The 16,826-nt window shown below is 46.2% G+C and overlaps 1 protein-coding gene across 5 annotated transcripts in view; it reads right to left on the bottom strand.

Moving 5' to 3' along the window:
• Window positions 1-16,826, bottom strand: part of CUEDC1 (CUE domain containing 1) — an 89,676-nt gene that overhangs the window by 58,656 nt on the left and 14,194 nt on the right. Inside the window, exon 1 of one of the 5 annotated variants that reach the window (XM_029612013.1) lies at window positions 5,697-5,824. The exons of the other annotated variants lie outside the window; for them this stretch is intronic. The gene's annotated coding sequence lies outside the window, so the exon portion shown is untranslated. Of the gene's footprint in view, window positions 1-5,696; window positions 5,825-16,826 lie in introns of those variants that run through there. 5 annotated transcript variants of the gene reach the window in all.

Here is a 16,826-nt window from a genome sequence, read left to right as displayed (position 1 = left end):
GAAGAAAAACTGATACTTCACGCATATCCAGCATAGCTCTCTGCTTCAACGGCAGGGGAGAAGAAAAACTGATACTTCACGCATATCCTGCATAGCTCTCTGCTTCAACAGCAGGGGAGAAGAAAAAAGGATTCGCACTCACAAAGCGGGGAGTAGCTGGCTTGTTACGGCGGTTACTACCCCAAACCAAATAAGCCTGATACTTCACTTTCAATGCATATCCTGCTTCAACGGCAGGGGAGAAGAAAAACTGATACTTCACGCATATCCAGCATAGCTCTCTGCTTCAACGGCAGGGGAGAAGAAAAACTGATACTACAAGCATATCCAGCATAGCTCCCTGCTTCAACGGCAGGGGAGAAGAAAAACAACCAATAAGGGCTGAATAACACAGTCTGGGTAAAACAAATAAGCATGGGTGTAGCTTGCTTATTGCGGCGGTTACTTCCCCTACTACCCATAACTAATCAAGCTTGATATTTCACTTGGTTGCAGCTCCATCACTGCTCTCTACATTAATGGTGGGGGTGGAAGGGAAATAGAACCAAAGAGCTAAGAGAAACAGATAAGTATGAGAAAAAAATGTGAAGCTTGCTGGGCAGACTGGATGGGCCGTTTGGTCTTCTTCTGCCGTCATTTCTATGTTTCTATGTTTCAGATACGTATGCTAGAAGTGATATTTAAAGGTGATGATTCAGAGGCACTGAAACAAATTTATTTTACATATTTATTTTAGAATGCTTATTGACCTTGTCCCTGAAACAAAACACCCAACATAGTGTACAGAATAAGCATGTATAATCCATATCGATAAAATATAATAAAAACAAAATGAAAAAAATAAAGATAAACTTCCAATACTAAGCATTAATACTGCTGGATTATACTAGAGGGGCTCAGATATACTCTATCCCCTGCTAATTTACACATTACCTCAGTGTAAACAGCCAAGTCTTTACCTTATTGTAGAATGACAAATAATTCAACTTCAGTCTAATATCATCGGGGAGCAAATTCCTCAAAACAGGAGCCATCTTTGAAAAAAAAAAGCCCTCGCACTTATACGCAGATGTTCAGTATCCTTAAAAAAAGCCCTCTGTCCTGACCTCAACTGCCTTCTCAGGAAGCACCATTTCTAATTTTTCTCTCAAATATTTTGTCCCCACACCTTTCAAAGCAAAAAAAAAAAAAAATGTTAAAACTAAAATCTTAAAATGAATTTGTGCTTTAATCAACAACCAGCGAAGTGTAGACAAAACCGGGGAAAGCATAAGTTGCAGAAGGCACCCCCATAACTGAATGAGCAGCCGTGTGCTGGACTACTTGCAAAACCTGTGCAGGAGTCCTTCAAGCCATTACAATAGCCCTTTGTAGAAGTGACTAAAGCCTGAATTATGGTTTTAATGCTGAAGTCACCAAAAAAGGGCAAAGCCTCTTAACCAACTTTAAATTGATACTATACAGAATGAATTATTTGCGACACTTGCCTTTCAAGAGTCATCCCAAATCTAAACTGACTCCTAAATCCCTCACCAGAACAGAGGGATTAAGTGTCTCTGATCCCAGGTTCAACTGACATAAAAGACAAATCTAATCCTGGGTCCCCATCATTTCCATATTCAAAATCACACTTGGAAATTTCAGCAAAGCTTGCCTTTAATTCAGAAAGAGCCTCTGATTTATTTGAACCTAAGGGCACCATCTGTATGTCATCCACATAGATACATGATCTCATATGAAATGCCTGAAGAAGTGTCTAATGACTGTAAAAAAAAAAATAAATTATATATATCTATAGATATTAAATGAGAGGGGATAACAGAGATCCCTGCGGAATACCACAGGGTCTGAAAAACCAAAACATTTAACACACATATTGATACGTAAAAAGGGGAAATCCAATCCCGAACCCTCTCACTTTGAACTGAGAACATCTAGCCAAATCCACAAAAACTCTGTGACCTCTACTTACCCAACAAAAAATATCACAGAGAGGCAGAGGGATAGACAATATCCGATAGAACTGGATGATTGTTTCCACAATTACCGAGAAAGTAAGGAGTCAGGGGTTAACTTTTTCAGTACAAACATATGGCTCTCAGGTACCGAGGCGAGCATTTCTGCACTTAAAAACCTTTGCCAATTAAAACCTCTCTTGGATTTTACTACACTGCGCATGGTAGCACCTTTTCATGTTTAAGAGCTCGTTGGATTATTGTAACATGCTATTACTGGGAGCCCCTAAAGTGACAGTACGAAAGTTACAGGAGCTACAGAATAGTGCAGCAAGATTTCTTTATGGGAAAGAGGCGTTATGAGAGCGCTAAGCCTCTGTTGATTGAATTACATTGGCCATCGGTAGCTGTACGAGTACAATTTAAAGAATTGGTAACTATTTAAATGTATGCAGGGTATGGGACCAGAAAACCTGCGTAAAAGATTAAAATGCTACATGCAGGGCGAGAATTACAGTCCTCCCAGGGTTATCAATTAGAATCTGTGAATGTGATTAAAAGTCAGCGAATTGCAAAAAGATCTTTTACCGAAATGGCACACAGCTTTGGAATAAGCTGCCGGCTTCTATTAGAGCTGAGCTGAATTTACAAAAAAGTTTAGTAAATTAGTGAAGGATTTTTTTATTTTTTACAGATATTGATAACCCAATGGGACCTGCCTTTTTAAATGTATTACTGTGTAATTTATGTTTGACTGGGCAGGGTTGAGTTGGTGGTGTGTGTTTATATGTTGTATGTAATGTTTGTGTAAAGGTTGTTTTATACTGATTAATATTTTTATTATTCTTCATTATACTTACTGTGTATGTAATTACTGGAAACCACCTAGGTGGCTTTGGCCAATTTGTGTGGTATAAAATATTTTAAAAAAGTAAAATTAAATAAACCAAGACAGTCTCTGTACTGTGACAATCTAAAACCTGCCTGATTAGGGTCTAATCCCAATCTATTCTAGATACAATGTCAACTTTCGGGACACTACCTTTTCTAATGTAACAAAGAAAATTAACAAACTAAAGAGTAGAAAATCACCTGGACCAGATGGTATACATCCCAGTGAGCTGAAAAAAAACTGAAAAATGAAATTGCAGACTTGCTATTAATAATTTGTAAATTATCATTAAAATGAGCTACCGTAGGGGTGGCCAACTAATGCCAGTTTTTAAAAAAGGGTTCCAAGTGCGATCCAGGAAACTACAAACCGGTGAGCTTGTCGTCAGTGCCAGGAAAAATAGTTGGAAACTATTATAAAGAACAAATTACTGGACATGTAGATAGGCATAGTTTAGTGCGATAAAGTCAACATGGATTTAGCCAAGAGAAGTCTTACTTCATCAATCTGCTACATTTTTTGAAAGAGTGAATAAAGGTAAGCCAGTTAATACCACATATATATTAACTGGATTTTCAGAAACCGTTTGACAAAGTACCTCATGAGAGACTCTTGAGGAAATGAAAGTGTCATGGGATAGGGGGAGTGTTCTATTGTGAACTGGGAACGGTTACAAGGTGGAAAGCAGAGAGAGTAGGGCTAAATGGTCGATTTTCTCAATGGAGAAAAGTGAATACTGGAGTGCCCCAGGGATTGTTCTGGAACCACTGCTTTTTAACATATTTATAAATGACCTAAATATGAGAACAATGAATGAGGTGATAACATTTGCTGATGATACAGAATTATTCAAAGTTGTTAAATCACAAGAGGATAGTGAGAAATTGCAAGAAGACCTTGAGAGCCTGGGCATGCAAATGAGAAATGGCATTTAATATGGTTAAGTGCAAAGTGATGCATATAGGGAAGAGAAATCCAAATCATGGCTATATAATGCAGGGTTCCACAGGGGGAGCCTTCATCATGGATAATAAGTTGAAATTCAGCAGGTAGCAGAGGTCAAGAAAGCAAATAGAAAGCTAGAATAAAACAGAGAATATCATAATGTCTCTGTGTTGCTCCAAGTTGCTACCTCATCTTGAGTATTGTGGGCAGCTCTGGTCACATCTCAAAAAAAAAAAAAATATATATATAGCAGAATTAGAAAAGCTCCTATCATGCACCCCCTTCATCCAATCCCCAGGCCTAGCACCGGGGGTGCTCACCCCTTTTATCAGCCCTACGTCTGGCCCAGACTACCAGTAACCATTTAACCTAGCCACTTCCCAGCTGTGCCCTGCCGAATCAGAACCTTTTTAATGGACAGGAGAGCTAGTAGTGAAAGCATTGTGATCGGCGCAGTGAGCTATAAAGCCAGCAGACACCCGTGTAGCTTTCCCTTACTACTATCTGGGTAACCCTGGCAAAGTGTTCTTTAGTGCAGCACGTGCTGCCGATCTTCCAGGATCCCGCTGCCAGCAACGGAGAAGCGGAATGAGGAGTCAGGGTTTAGTTATTTATCTTAGCAGCATCGCTGTGGTTTCCTATAGTCCCGGAGACTGCGGTCTAGGGACAACGTTCACCCGTCAAGGGTTAAGCAAAAAGCTTGAGCACAAACCCCGAGCTACAGGACTTGGTATTTTGTCTATTGATGCGTGAATTTTGCCTGAACGTTAAAAAAAAAAAAACCCCCAAAAAAATGAGGTACCCTTGCATGCTGACTTTGCAAGGAGAAAAAAGTCGGGTAACCTGGCCTGTTTTTCATCAGCCCGGGCCGTAAAGCTAGCCTGTCAGGAAGAAGCTCGGCCAGAGCTGGCAGGAGGAGTAAATGCTGTCGGTGATAGAAGGATTTTGTTACAGGAAAACTATCACGAAAAAAAAAAAAAAAGGGAGTCGGATTTTCGACAGCTGGAAGCAGTTTCCGGGGGAAGCTTTCCCAAAACTGAAAAGAAAAAAAAAAGCCCTATCTGGAAAGCGTGGCTGCCCCTCTACACGTGACTACGTCACAGCGCTAGCCCTCCGCCAGCTAATCATTGAAATATGCAGAGTGGGTGATAAATATGCATGAGGTCATTACTTGTAATTAGCGCCGGCTGAGAGCTTGGGGGCAGTGAAGCGGGGGCGGGGAGCCCAGGAGGTCGGCTCCTTCATCCCCGGGGCTACCAGAGCAGGCCTTCCCACGGCTGAGGGCCCTCATCGGCTTTAAAAATCGTGCTTTGCTCCAAAAAAAAAAGCCAACCAGCGCCCGGCGCCGCCTGTGAGCCAGCTGCCATCGACTGGAGAAAGTGGGGCTTCTCCGACCCTAACCCGTGCTGCTCGCTCCGCGGGGAGCTTTCTTCAGCCTAGAGCTTGTCCCTTACAGATTCTGCCTTTCAGGCGCTTGCAAAACGGGCTACGTTCAGGTACTGGAGGTATTTCCGCGGCCCCAGGCAGCCGAGGGTGAAGCGATTTGCTCAAGGTCACAAGGAGCAGAGGGGTGGGATTTGAACTCCAGTCTCCCAGGTTTAAAGCCCGCTGCTCTAACTGCGAGGTTACGCCTCTTACTCCCTCATGTTCTGCCCCCCATCAAAGTCCTCGGCCGGGGGCCAACGGCAAAAGGCGCCCTCTTGAGCCCTGACTCCGGTCCCTAGCAATCACTACCGCACAACGGGGGGGGGGGACCGACAAGCCCAAATCAGAAACAAATCAGTCGCTGGACGGTGCTGCACAGGACTAGGCCCGACCCGGCTCCCCTTTCTTTCTTTTTGTGGTGGGTGTCTGATTTGTATCTGTCTGAACCCTACGGCTCTTTTTATTAGGGTCCCCCTTACCCTCTGCAGCCTTTCCAGGCCTCAAGGAGGCATTAGCAGCCATTCCCGACGCCAGGCAGCCCCAGCAGTTACTTGGGTAAATACGAGAGGATACAACAGGATGCGCCTCCAACTCGTTCAGTACGGAAATGACCAATCGGGCTAGGCTCATTTATTTTAATTGCTTTCTAAATAATTAAAACTTTTTTTTTTTTTTTTTAATTGGAAACAACGGCAGCTTCCTAGCAGGACTGCAGCAGTCCAATGCCCGATACACACCAAGAGAGGAGCTTGCAGAGACCCGGGCAGAGGCTCCCCTCCGAGCAGGGCTAGCAAGGAGCAGGGCTGCCAGCTGGCTCCACGCCCCAAGGATCAAGTAACTCCAGTCCTGGGTTTGCGATATCGCATTATACTTCTGATTTTTCATACGGTACAATCCCTGAGCCCTGTAAATGACCAAGTATCTCAAACTACAAGAGTCAAAAGTTTCTATTTACATCCTTTGGTAAAAGCACCCCCATCCTAATCACTAGATAAAACGCCCCCCGCCCAGGCAACAGCTGCTTTCAGAACACCCTCTTTCCTTTTTAGGGCTCATGTGCCCGCACACCGACTCAGAAGGGTGATGTGGCACCCCCTTTCCCCCCTGCACACACCCACACCCTCTCCCAGCCCTGATTTGGGGTGCTCTGCCCTCAGGGGGGAGGGGCAGAGAGACCCTGCTGAAACTATCCCTCTTTAGTACCACATACTGCTTTTACCAACTACAAACTACAACCCTGAACTGGATGGAGAGGGAATGGGACAAACAAGCCAAATGTCATCAAGAGCTTATTCTGCAACCCACACTGCTAAAGCATTCTGACACCACAAGCAGCTTTAGAGTAGAGGGGTGGAGGGTTTCATTAGCATCTTTACTAAACTTCTTAACGAACAAAGCCCCGAAGGAGAGAGAGTGTACAGGGCAAAGAAAGCCACCTAGGGTCACAACAACCCAGGCAACAAAAAAAAAAAAAAAGAGAAGCTCCTGAAGCAGGGTCACCGAGGGCTTAGGAACGATGCAAACAGCAGGCCCCAGCCTGACACTAAAATACTCAGCTGCTTTAAGGACCCCTTCAAAGCTTCTCTTACACCAGCCTGTTCCTCTGAACTCCAGACTGAAACACATTAAGCTTTAATAAGCTTCTAGGAGCAGAAGAAAGCAAAAAAAAAAAAAATGTGGTAAACGGCTCCTGCAGGCAGCTGCAGCCTTGCCACCCCTCGGAGAAGAGCTTCTCCTAGCCCAGAGAAACCCCCAGCACCATATGGAAGGCAGAGAACTGGGGCTGGGAAGAATGGCAGGTCACTAAGCCATACGCGAATACAATGGCTTGAAAGGAGAAGCCCTGGCACCAGCTGTCCGCAAAAGAAGGGGATGTTAATTAAAGGGGCAGCGCGCCCGCAGCCTCTGCACAATCCGTAATACAGAGCGTCTTCCGAGCACGGCCCTTTTCTTCACAGTGGGAGACCCTCATCGGAGGGAGGCATCGAAGGGCCCCTTTCTGGGAGGACAGGACGAGGACACGCAAAGAGCTGCTGCTCCACGCCATCGCTCTATTTTTGTCCTTAATCCACTGGACACCCATTTCATTTCCTTCCCTGAGCGCAAAGCAGTTTACAACAATGTTAGTAAAACACCAAAAAACATCTCGAGACAAAAATAGAAGCAACAAAAATCCCAATAAAATCACTGAAGCCACCCTTTAAAGGAGCAGGCCTGGGTTTGGATGATGTCACAAACAGCACTTGTGCTGTATTGTGATGTCAGCGGACCCCCTGTGATGTCATCCCTGCCGGTTGACTAAGGGACTCCTCAATGATGCTTTTCAAATTATCCTGGTATCAGCTAGAAGGGCACCAACATTAATGTTTTCTAGATGATCTCATTAATCACAACCTACCACATTAATGTAATCATTCATAAACTGCTTTTCTGCACCGACTAATTCAACCACAGCGAGGCCCGACATATTAAAATACATCAGGCTCAAATACTCTGCTTCTGTAAGCGGGTTAGATGTCCAGGACCTCACAGGAGCACACTGTAAAGGACTGAACAGGAAAGATTTCTCTTTCCTTGGGTGAACTCCTAAAGTTCCTCGCTCCCCTGCAGCTTGTAAACCTTGGAAGACCTTTCCTTTGCTGTCCTTCTTAATATCTCTTTACCACGGTCAGAAAAGAAGAGGAAGCACAAGTGCCTGTGTTTAAAGTTAAACAAGCAATCGCGTCTCCCACGCAGCCTCTTCCTGCTCCCCCTCCCACACCATGCAGTCAGGCTGGCACAGGAGAGCCAGGCTTCCATGTTGCAAGTTAAGGTCTACATTTTCTTTTCTTTTCACAAGGCTCAGGATGACACAGTGTTGGCGCCGCCCAGCCCCAGGCACCCGCCTTCCTTGCTCCCCCTTTCAGGCCGATACAGTAAAACCCGAGGCGAGCACCCAGGCCACTCTCCTGGGCGCGCGATCAAGTATTTAAATGAGGGCCTGTAGTAAAAGGAGGGGCTAGGGACACTAGCGCGTCCCTAGCCCCTCCTTTTTGACAGAAGCGGCGGCTGTCAGCGAGTTTGACAGCCGCCGCTCAATTTTACCGGCGTCTGATCTCAAACCCGCTGCCAGCCACGGGTTCGGAAAATGGACACCAGCTAAATTGAGCGTCCGTCTTCCGGGCCGCGAGCAGCTTTTTATTTATTTTATTTTATTTTTTTTTTACTTTTGGGGCCTCTGACTTAATATCGCTATGATATTAAGTCAGAGGGTGTACACTTTCCCAGTGCCGGCAGAAATTAAAGTGTGCGGCTTGGCTGCACATTTTACTTACTGAATTGCACGGGAATAACTAATAGAGGCATCAACATGCATTTGCATGTTGCGGGTGCTAATAGTTTCGGGGGGGGGGGGGGGGGTTGGCTGCGTGTTTTCGATACGCTATTACCCCCTTACTGTATAAGGGGTAAAAATAGCCCGTCAAACGCGCGTCCAACCCCCCCCCCCCCCCCGAAACTAATAGCACCCGCAACATGCAAATGCATGTTGATGCCTCTATTAGTTATTCCCGCGCGATTCAGTAAGTAAAATGTACAGCCAAGCCGCACATTTTACTTTCAGAAATTAGCGCCTTCCCAAAGGTCGGCGTTAATTTCTCTCGGCACTGGGAAAGTGCACAGAAAAGCAGTAAAAACTGCTTTTCTGTGCACCCTCTGACTTAATATCATGGCGATATTACGTCGGAGGTCCCAAAAGTTAAAAATAATTAAAAATTTAAAAAAAAAAAATTTAAAATCAGCCTGCGGCTCGCGGGTTGAAAACTGGACACTCAATTTTGCCGGCGTCCAGTTTCCGAACCCGTGGCTGTCAGCGGGTTTGAGAACTGACGCCAGCAAAATTGAACGTCGGCTGTCAAACTCGCTGACAGTCGCCGCTCCTGTCAAAAAAGGCGCTAGGGACGCGCTAGTGTCCCTAGTGCCTCTTTTTACCGCGGGCCCTAATTTTAATATTTTTATTTACTGAATCTTGCACACAGGAGAGCGGGTGCTCGCCCGCGATTTTTACTGTATCGGCTTGACAGACAGGGAGAGAACCTACTCCAGATCAGACAGCACAGATGGGTCAGTCCTGGTTCTAAGATTCCCATTTTTTTGAGATGCATTTTGAGAGTTCCTGGGTGTTAAACACTTTGGTGCAGGAGATGAAGTGCTAGTACTGACTCACTTGTATATATGTAGTCCGCTGATTGCCTGGAGTCTTACAAGAATCTGAGAAAATCAAATGTAAATAAACACATCCCTGATTGCTGGTTTAAATTTGCTTCTTTAATGTTCTTTAAGACTTTGAAATCACTTTTGGGGTTGTACAAGGAAGCACATTCAAAATGATTATAGATAATGTGGGTTTTTTTTCTCTGATGAAAAGTGATCAGAGTTGTTACCAAATAGGACTGTCCTTCCTGAAAACTTCACTAATGTTTAAGATTTTTGTCTAAGTTTGCTGATGCTTTTAAGAACATAAGAACATGCCATACTGGGTCAGACCAAGGGTCCATCAAGCCCAGCATCCTGTTTCAAACAGTGGCCAATCCAGGCCGCAAGTACCCAAAAACTAAGTCTATTCCATGTTACCATTGCTAGTAATAGCAGTGGCTATTCTCTAAGTGAACTTAATTAATAGCAGTAATGGACTTCTCCTCCAAGAACTTATCCAATTCTTTTTTAAACACAGCTATATTAACTGCACTAACCACATCCTCTGGCAACAAATTCCAGAGTTTAATTGTGCATTGAGTGAAAAAGAACTTTCTCCGATTAGTTTTAAATGTGCCACATGCTAACTTCATGGAGTGCCCCCTAGTCTTTCTATTATCCGAAAGAGTAAAAAAACGATTCACATCTACCCGTATTATAAGCAAGAGTCTGGGCCATGAACTATCCTTAGTGGCACCAGCCCAGGATATCAACAGTTTTAGCTGGTCACTGCAGACGGCTGGCTCTGTGGCAACCTGGGTCACTTTAGACTGGAGGATAAAAGATGCCAGCCTCGGGGTGGCGTGCACTGCCATGTGGAGGGATCCGTGCTGGATTTCTGGCTGTGGGTTGGCTGGGGACAGGTATGCTGCAGAGGCATCGCTCACAGCCCTGGAGAGAAAGAGTCAGTCGTCATGCAATGATACCACCTATGGCCAGATTTTAGGAGCCATATGCTTGCAGGTTCCGTAAAGAGCCCTAACGCGTGAACCCCAGATAAGGGCTGCCGTAAAGAGCCCTAACGCGTGAACCCCAGATAAGTGATGACCACACCAAAGTAAGGGGGAGTGGGGGGAGGAGGAGGGTTATTAAAAAGGAAGAAAGTTCAGAAGCGCTTGTGAATGAAGGCTCCGGGTGCCAGGATCATAGTGTCTGCTCTGACAGAGCCGGATGTCCAAAGGGATTGGGGGGAAAAAAAAAAAAAAACTGCGCATAAAAATGACGCAGAAGCCATTGTACTGGGTGTGGGCTCTCAGAGCAGAGCAGCAGTGAGAACGCGTTGAACAGAAAGGAATGATGGCATCCACATGGTGCAATCTGGAGTCTGCAAGGCCCCCCCCCCCCCATGTGCAAGGAAATTCCTGGCACGCGACCGACGGGTCCTGCTCCGAGGCAGGAGCGGCGTCCCAGGCGGGTCAGACAGCTGCACGTCAGGGCTCCTCGTGTCTCGCCTGCTGGATCCGATTTTAGTTCCGAGAGACTGAGACGGAAGGTGGGGAAGCTGGACTCTCAGGGAATGATGCACAGAGCCCCGGGCTCCCCAGGATCATGGAAACCTAGAATCTGACGCCACATATGGCCCCGTCTGGGCTCGGCTCAGTTTCACTCCAGATACGATACCGGAGACCCCCACTTCACCTCTGCACCTAGGGATCCACTGTGCTTATCCCAAGCGTTCTTGAACTGAATAAAGACTACATTTTACTCTCTTATCTTTCAGAGGTTGATAATGCTGGGGAATCGCCTCTAACATTGTTTGCATTCCAAGTGCAACACAACAACACTAGAACTCTTAACTTTCCTCACTGCTTTGAGACAATTTAAAACAGTGTCAGATCCCCCAAATAAACTGAATTTAACCATCAGAAAATAAATGCACTGAGAACCGGTTCAGACGAGTGGCAGAGAAAGCCCAACTTAATAAGGATCCAGGTGCGTCAAAGTGGGTTCTGGCAATATGCCTGTGGGCTTAGTGGGACTGGGCAACTGGCCTTTTCTTAGGCCTATGCCACCACCAGGATTATCTCGACTGCAGCGAGAAGTTCCAGCCGACTGTTTTAGTGCAAAAAAAACCCAGAAAATGCGCACGTCATGCAGGGCAATCCCTGCAAAAAAAGCGGAAAATAAAAAAGCACCATCAGTCTTCCTGGAAACTATTCTCAGAATTAGTGTTTCCTTTATCCTGGGCTTAAGCTCCTTCCAAAGCCTCTGGCAGACGCGTGAGCCTGGACAAACGAGCTCCATTTCCACACCAGTCCTGCTGATCCAGTCCTGGTTTTACTGCAGTATGGGCAACCAGGATTCCATGCACAACATGAGGTAAAGCCAGGACCGAATCAGCCTGACCAGAAAGAAATAGAAACATGTTGGCAGATAAAGGCCGCATGGCCCATCCAGTCTGCCCATCCGTCCAATACAATATAATGCTAAATTTAATTCTCATCACTTCCTCAGAGATTCCCTGTATTTATCCCATGCGTTCTTGAATTCAGAGACTGTTTTTGTCTCCACCACCTCCCACCAGGAGGCTGTTCCACACATCCAGCACCCTCTCTGTAAAGAAATATTCCTAAGTTTACTCCTGAGTCTATCCCCTTTCACCCTCATCTCATGATCCCTTGTTCCAGAGCCTCCTTTCCATTGAAAAAGGCTCATCTCCTGTGCATAGAAATCTTTGAGATATTTAAATGTCTCTTATATCTCCCCTATCTCGCCTTTCCTCTAGGGTACACATGTTTACATCTTTGTCTGTCCCCATATGCTTTAGAACAAAGACCACTGACCATTTTAGTAGCCACCCTCTGGCCCGACTCCATCCTGTTTCTATCCTTTTGAAGGTGCGATCTCCAGAATTGTACACAGCATTCCCAAGCGAGGTCTCACCAGGGACCTACACAGGGGCAATATCACCTCCCTTTTTCTGCTCACCATTCCTCTCCCTACACAGCCAAGCATCTTTCTGACTTTTGCAGTCAATTCATCCACCTGTTTGTTGGCCACCTTAAGATCATCAGATACAATTACCCCCAGATCCTGCTCTTCCTTTGTGCTTAGAAGAATTTCACCTCCAATACTGTACCTTTCCCTTGGGTTTTTACTCTGCATTTTTTTAGCATTGAATCTTACCTGCCAGACCTTAGACCATTCCTCGAGCTTCGCTAGATCCCACCCTCCTGTTTTTCAGTCCTTCCTGGCTGTCCACCTTGGTACAGATTTTGGTATTGTCGACAAAAAGACATACTTTGCCTGACAACCCTTCCACTATGTCGCTTGCAAAAATATTGAACAGAAACCGGTCCAAAGACCGATCCCTGAGGCACACTGCTAGTAACATCCCCCTCCTCAGAGATACCTCTGAGAAAAGGAGCCAATTGCAAGCCCCTGGCAAAATATGTTCTGCATCTGTAATGAGTCATTTTTATTTCTCTCAGCTTGAGGGTAGTAGTGATGGTTCAGGAGTGAACCATGGAAGGCAGCGAGGGACAGCAGAGATGCACACACAGCTTCCCCACGGACCCTGAACTCACCCCTGGCAGCTTGTTCTGTTAATAATTCAGAACCAGGTAACTATGAAGGTGCTGACACCGGGGCTTCCACTCCTGGCACTAATGCTGTTGTCTCAGCTGATTAAGAACAAAGGTGGGGGTGAGGGAGTCCTAGCTATTGGAGAAGGGAGACTCCCACTGAGCAGACTCAGGGTCAGGGCTGACCTGAGGAGGGTGCCAGGCCCAGGCAAATCAACCACTATGGGATCCTGAAATGCTGGTGTTTGGGGTGGGGCTACCACCCAAAAAAAGTGCCAGGGCAGTGGCCCCCATTTACCCTCCCCCAACAGGACGGCCCTGCTCGGGGAGCACAAACAGCAGGCTCTGGAGGGACCTTCTGGCTGAGGGGTTTTGCCACTGCATTGGGCTGCCAGGGCAGGAGAGAGGGGTTGAAAAAAATGGAGGAAAAGCCCCAGGGAGTTTCAGAAGCCAGTTCTGATTGAGATGGAAGCTTAAAAAAAAAAAAAAAAAGAGAGAAAACTGCTGGGACAAAAAAAAAATGGATTCCAGGGGTCAAATCAGTGAGGAAAGAAAAGAGAGTTCAAACCAGGAGAGAAGGAAGACAGCATTAAAAAAACACCTGCCAGAAGGTTCTACCATCTCTTTGGGGGACCCTGAGTGGGGTGGCGAAGGGGAACTATTTTTATTCATGCCTTATGATGGAGCACGCAGCCTTTTGACACACAGGCTCTTCTGATTTATTTTACAGGCTGCAACACTTTTTTCCTGGCCCGGTGTAAGACGTAGTCAAAGACGAGCTGTCAAGACCGCTTAAAACTCTCTCTTCCTCTGCTGGGTGGCTTCCAAAGTCCATGAACTATATAATCTTCATTTCATTCTCATTTTGGCCCAACCCGCAAAGAATCCGGCTTCCTCCAGTGCCAGCAAGGCTACTAGCCCCGTGCTTTTCTGAAGGAACCTGCAACTACAGTAAGCGGAAGGCTGCTTCCCGGCTGGGAGAACGGCCCTGTCCACAACAGCCTGCCGCTATTAATCTTTGCTCTTTGGGTTTCCATCACTGCACGGTGTCATCTGCCCTCCCCCTTGAAACCAAGAACACAGCCTTGGAAGCTACAATTAACACGGCGGCACACCGCCACTTCAGTTCCCCGGGGTTTTCTGAGAAGTTCGTTCTGGCAACGCGATACACCGTGCTGCTTTCTCGGAAAGACTGGAACGGTGGGAATCGCTTTTCTGAGGTCTAGCCCGGAAAGGAAAGAAGAAGATGGGCCAGTTAACAAGCTGGGTATTCTCCAGGATGTGTCTGACCTATAAGAGGCACGAGGGTATCGCACAATGCCCGAATGCAAGCATACATGCAAAAGAAAGCTGAGGTAGCACCGCTCTAGAAATGCTTCTTAATAAATCCCCTAATCCTCTGCGCCACTCGAAGGAAAGAAAATTAATTTTTCATCGCAAGGCCTTCGTATGGAAGCACTTGAAATGAGAAATCTTACTTGCGTGAGATAAGAAAGTGCTACCCACTCCTCTCTTCTCCAAGGTATAGGGGGGTCAGCCTCAAGCAGAAAGCCAGGACAAATCACCTTACCCACACCGCTGCAGAAATTACCCTCGCTCACGATACAGAATCCTGCCGACTCCCCCGATGCTTGCTAGCCCAGAGCAAGTTATTAGTGCTTCCAGACATGGCGACCAGTTGCACGGTAATTCAATTCATCTGGAGGCACCGGAGAGCTTCCAGCCAAGCAGAATGGCACCGCGGCTTTACCACACTGAAAAAACGCAACCATGGCCTGGAGACGCTGCTTGCCCTCTAGGCAAAACTTTAAACAAAATTCATTTAAAATTTGTTAACTAGGGAAGTCTGGATTTAGGCAAGCGCCTTTATCTGAGCTCTGTCCTGGAGAGACTGGCCCCAGGGTCACTCAGAGAGTCACCGGCAGAGGGAGGCTTTCAATGCCCGAATCCCGGGGGAGCTCACTAGCCCACGTCAACATAACCAGACTAGAAGCCAGGGGCCTATGCTAATAATTAATCAATACGAAACCAAAAGCCAAAACAGATTCACCCAACAGAGCTGCTAGTGAAACTCACTTTCTCTTCTGTGAAACTAGAAGCCCAAAATAATGTAACAAGTAAGCTCAAATTCAGAAGTCCGGTGGCCCCAGCAGCAAAGATTCTGCTCCATTCATCAAATCCAAAAGGGACTGGCAAGTTTCACTTGTGTCATCCCGGGCGCTACCAGCAGAGCAACAAGCCTGGATGACAGAAGTTAAACTGGGCAGGGGGGCATTCACTTATTCCGGGACCTGTTTCTGGAACTCAAAGCTGCGAGAATTGCCAGTTGAATTCCATTATTTGACTTTTTGCAAGAAGTTGTACAAGTGTCCTAGAGTTTCAGAGACCAGAGAGGAGCTGAGTGGAGCATTTGGCTCTTATTAGCTGACGGTAGATGCAGAAAATGAGAACAGTTATTTTTAACAGGGAATTTTAGGGGGAGGTGGGCTAGGATTGGGGTTGGAAGCAGATCGGTGGGATAGGAGGAAATTGAGAGTGTAACGTGATAATTGTTAAATTTTTCATTGTGATGTGTTTGTAATATGTCCACTGGAATTCGCTCTGGGCTGAAAGGATGAGCATATAATTCAGGTACCATCAGTCCATCTGGCAGTCTACATCTAAAAAATACGCTACTGCACAAAACTAAAAACTTTGAAATAATGTGGTTATTGGGAGCGTGATATGTGCCAAGAACATTTTCGCCCTGCACCCCCCGCCAGCCCTGCTCTGACACCGGGCTGGGCCCATCGAGGTGCACCCAACCTGTGCTTTTTTGTTTTGTTTTTTTTAGTTTCAAAGCTCCTTTCTGCTCTAGGCATTCACCAGTCTCCCCAGAGGACATTTCGATCTGGCTGATTCTTACCAAGTAGCTCCTGGTCCTTATGGACAGGCAAGTTTTGGCTTTGTCACCCTCCCCATGTACCACTGGACTTGACGGCTGATTCGCATTAGTGACCTTGGATTTAAGGACTCACCTTTCCAAAATCTTAGCTCAAGGCAAGTTACGTTCAGGTACAGTAGGCTGGTTCCTGCCCCTGAGGGCTTACAGTCTGTTGTGCCTGAGGCAATGGAGGGTGAAGTGACTTGCCCAAGGTCACAAGGAGCATCGGTGGGAGGAGCGGGATTCCAACCCTGGTATCCCTGGTTCTCAGCTCGCTGATCCAACCATTAAGCTACTCCTCCACCTTTTTTTTTCTTAGCTCCTGGCCTCTCTTAGAGGAACTGCAACCACAAGTCCATAGATGCAGTAGGGGATAAACCAGGATGGGTTCAGACCATCCCTGGCAACCTGGAGCCATCTTGTCTTCTACCCAGTACTTTAAAGACGGACATCCAGAAATGCTAATTCAAAAAACTATTCTGGCTGTCGCAACGAAAGTCAGTGAGGCTTGGAAGAAATGACTTTGGCTTCTGGGACAGCAGGTAAAACTGTCTCCAGATTCTGGGTAGATGTAAACCCTTGAGCCCACGCTAATTGCTTCAGCATATTTCACTGGAAAGGAGAAGGTTCACCTTGTGAGACCTAGCTTCCAACAGGCTTAAATGTTTACCCTGCTGAAGGCCTCAGTAACCAGCTCCACTGCAAAGCTCCCCACTCGGTCTAGAATTACTGGGAAGAAAACAAGAAATGAGAGAAGTGTGCCAGTCACCCAGTAAGAAAACAAAAAACCCCCACATAGAACAAATATCCAGGCAGGGTCTGTTCTGCGGGTAATGGAACTCTCTTTGCTCTAAGCTCAGGGCTGTTAGCAATGTCTTCCTTCATCAGAGAAAGTATAAAATGTCACTCACTGCACTAGCATTAATGGA

This window comes from Rhinatrema bivittatum, chromosome 8 (assembly GCF_901001135.1).
Source record: "Rhinatrema bivittatum chromosome 8, aRhiBiv1.1, whole genome shotgun sequence".
Classification (NCBI taxonomy): domain Eukaryota; kingdom Metazoa; phylum Chordata; class Amphibia; order Gymnophiona; family Rhinatrematidae; genus Rhinatrema; species Rhinatrema bivittatum.
Note: the sequence above shows the minus strand (reverse complement) of the source record. Positions and strands in the feature narration are given on the sequence as shown.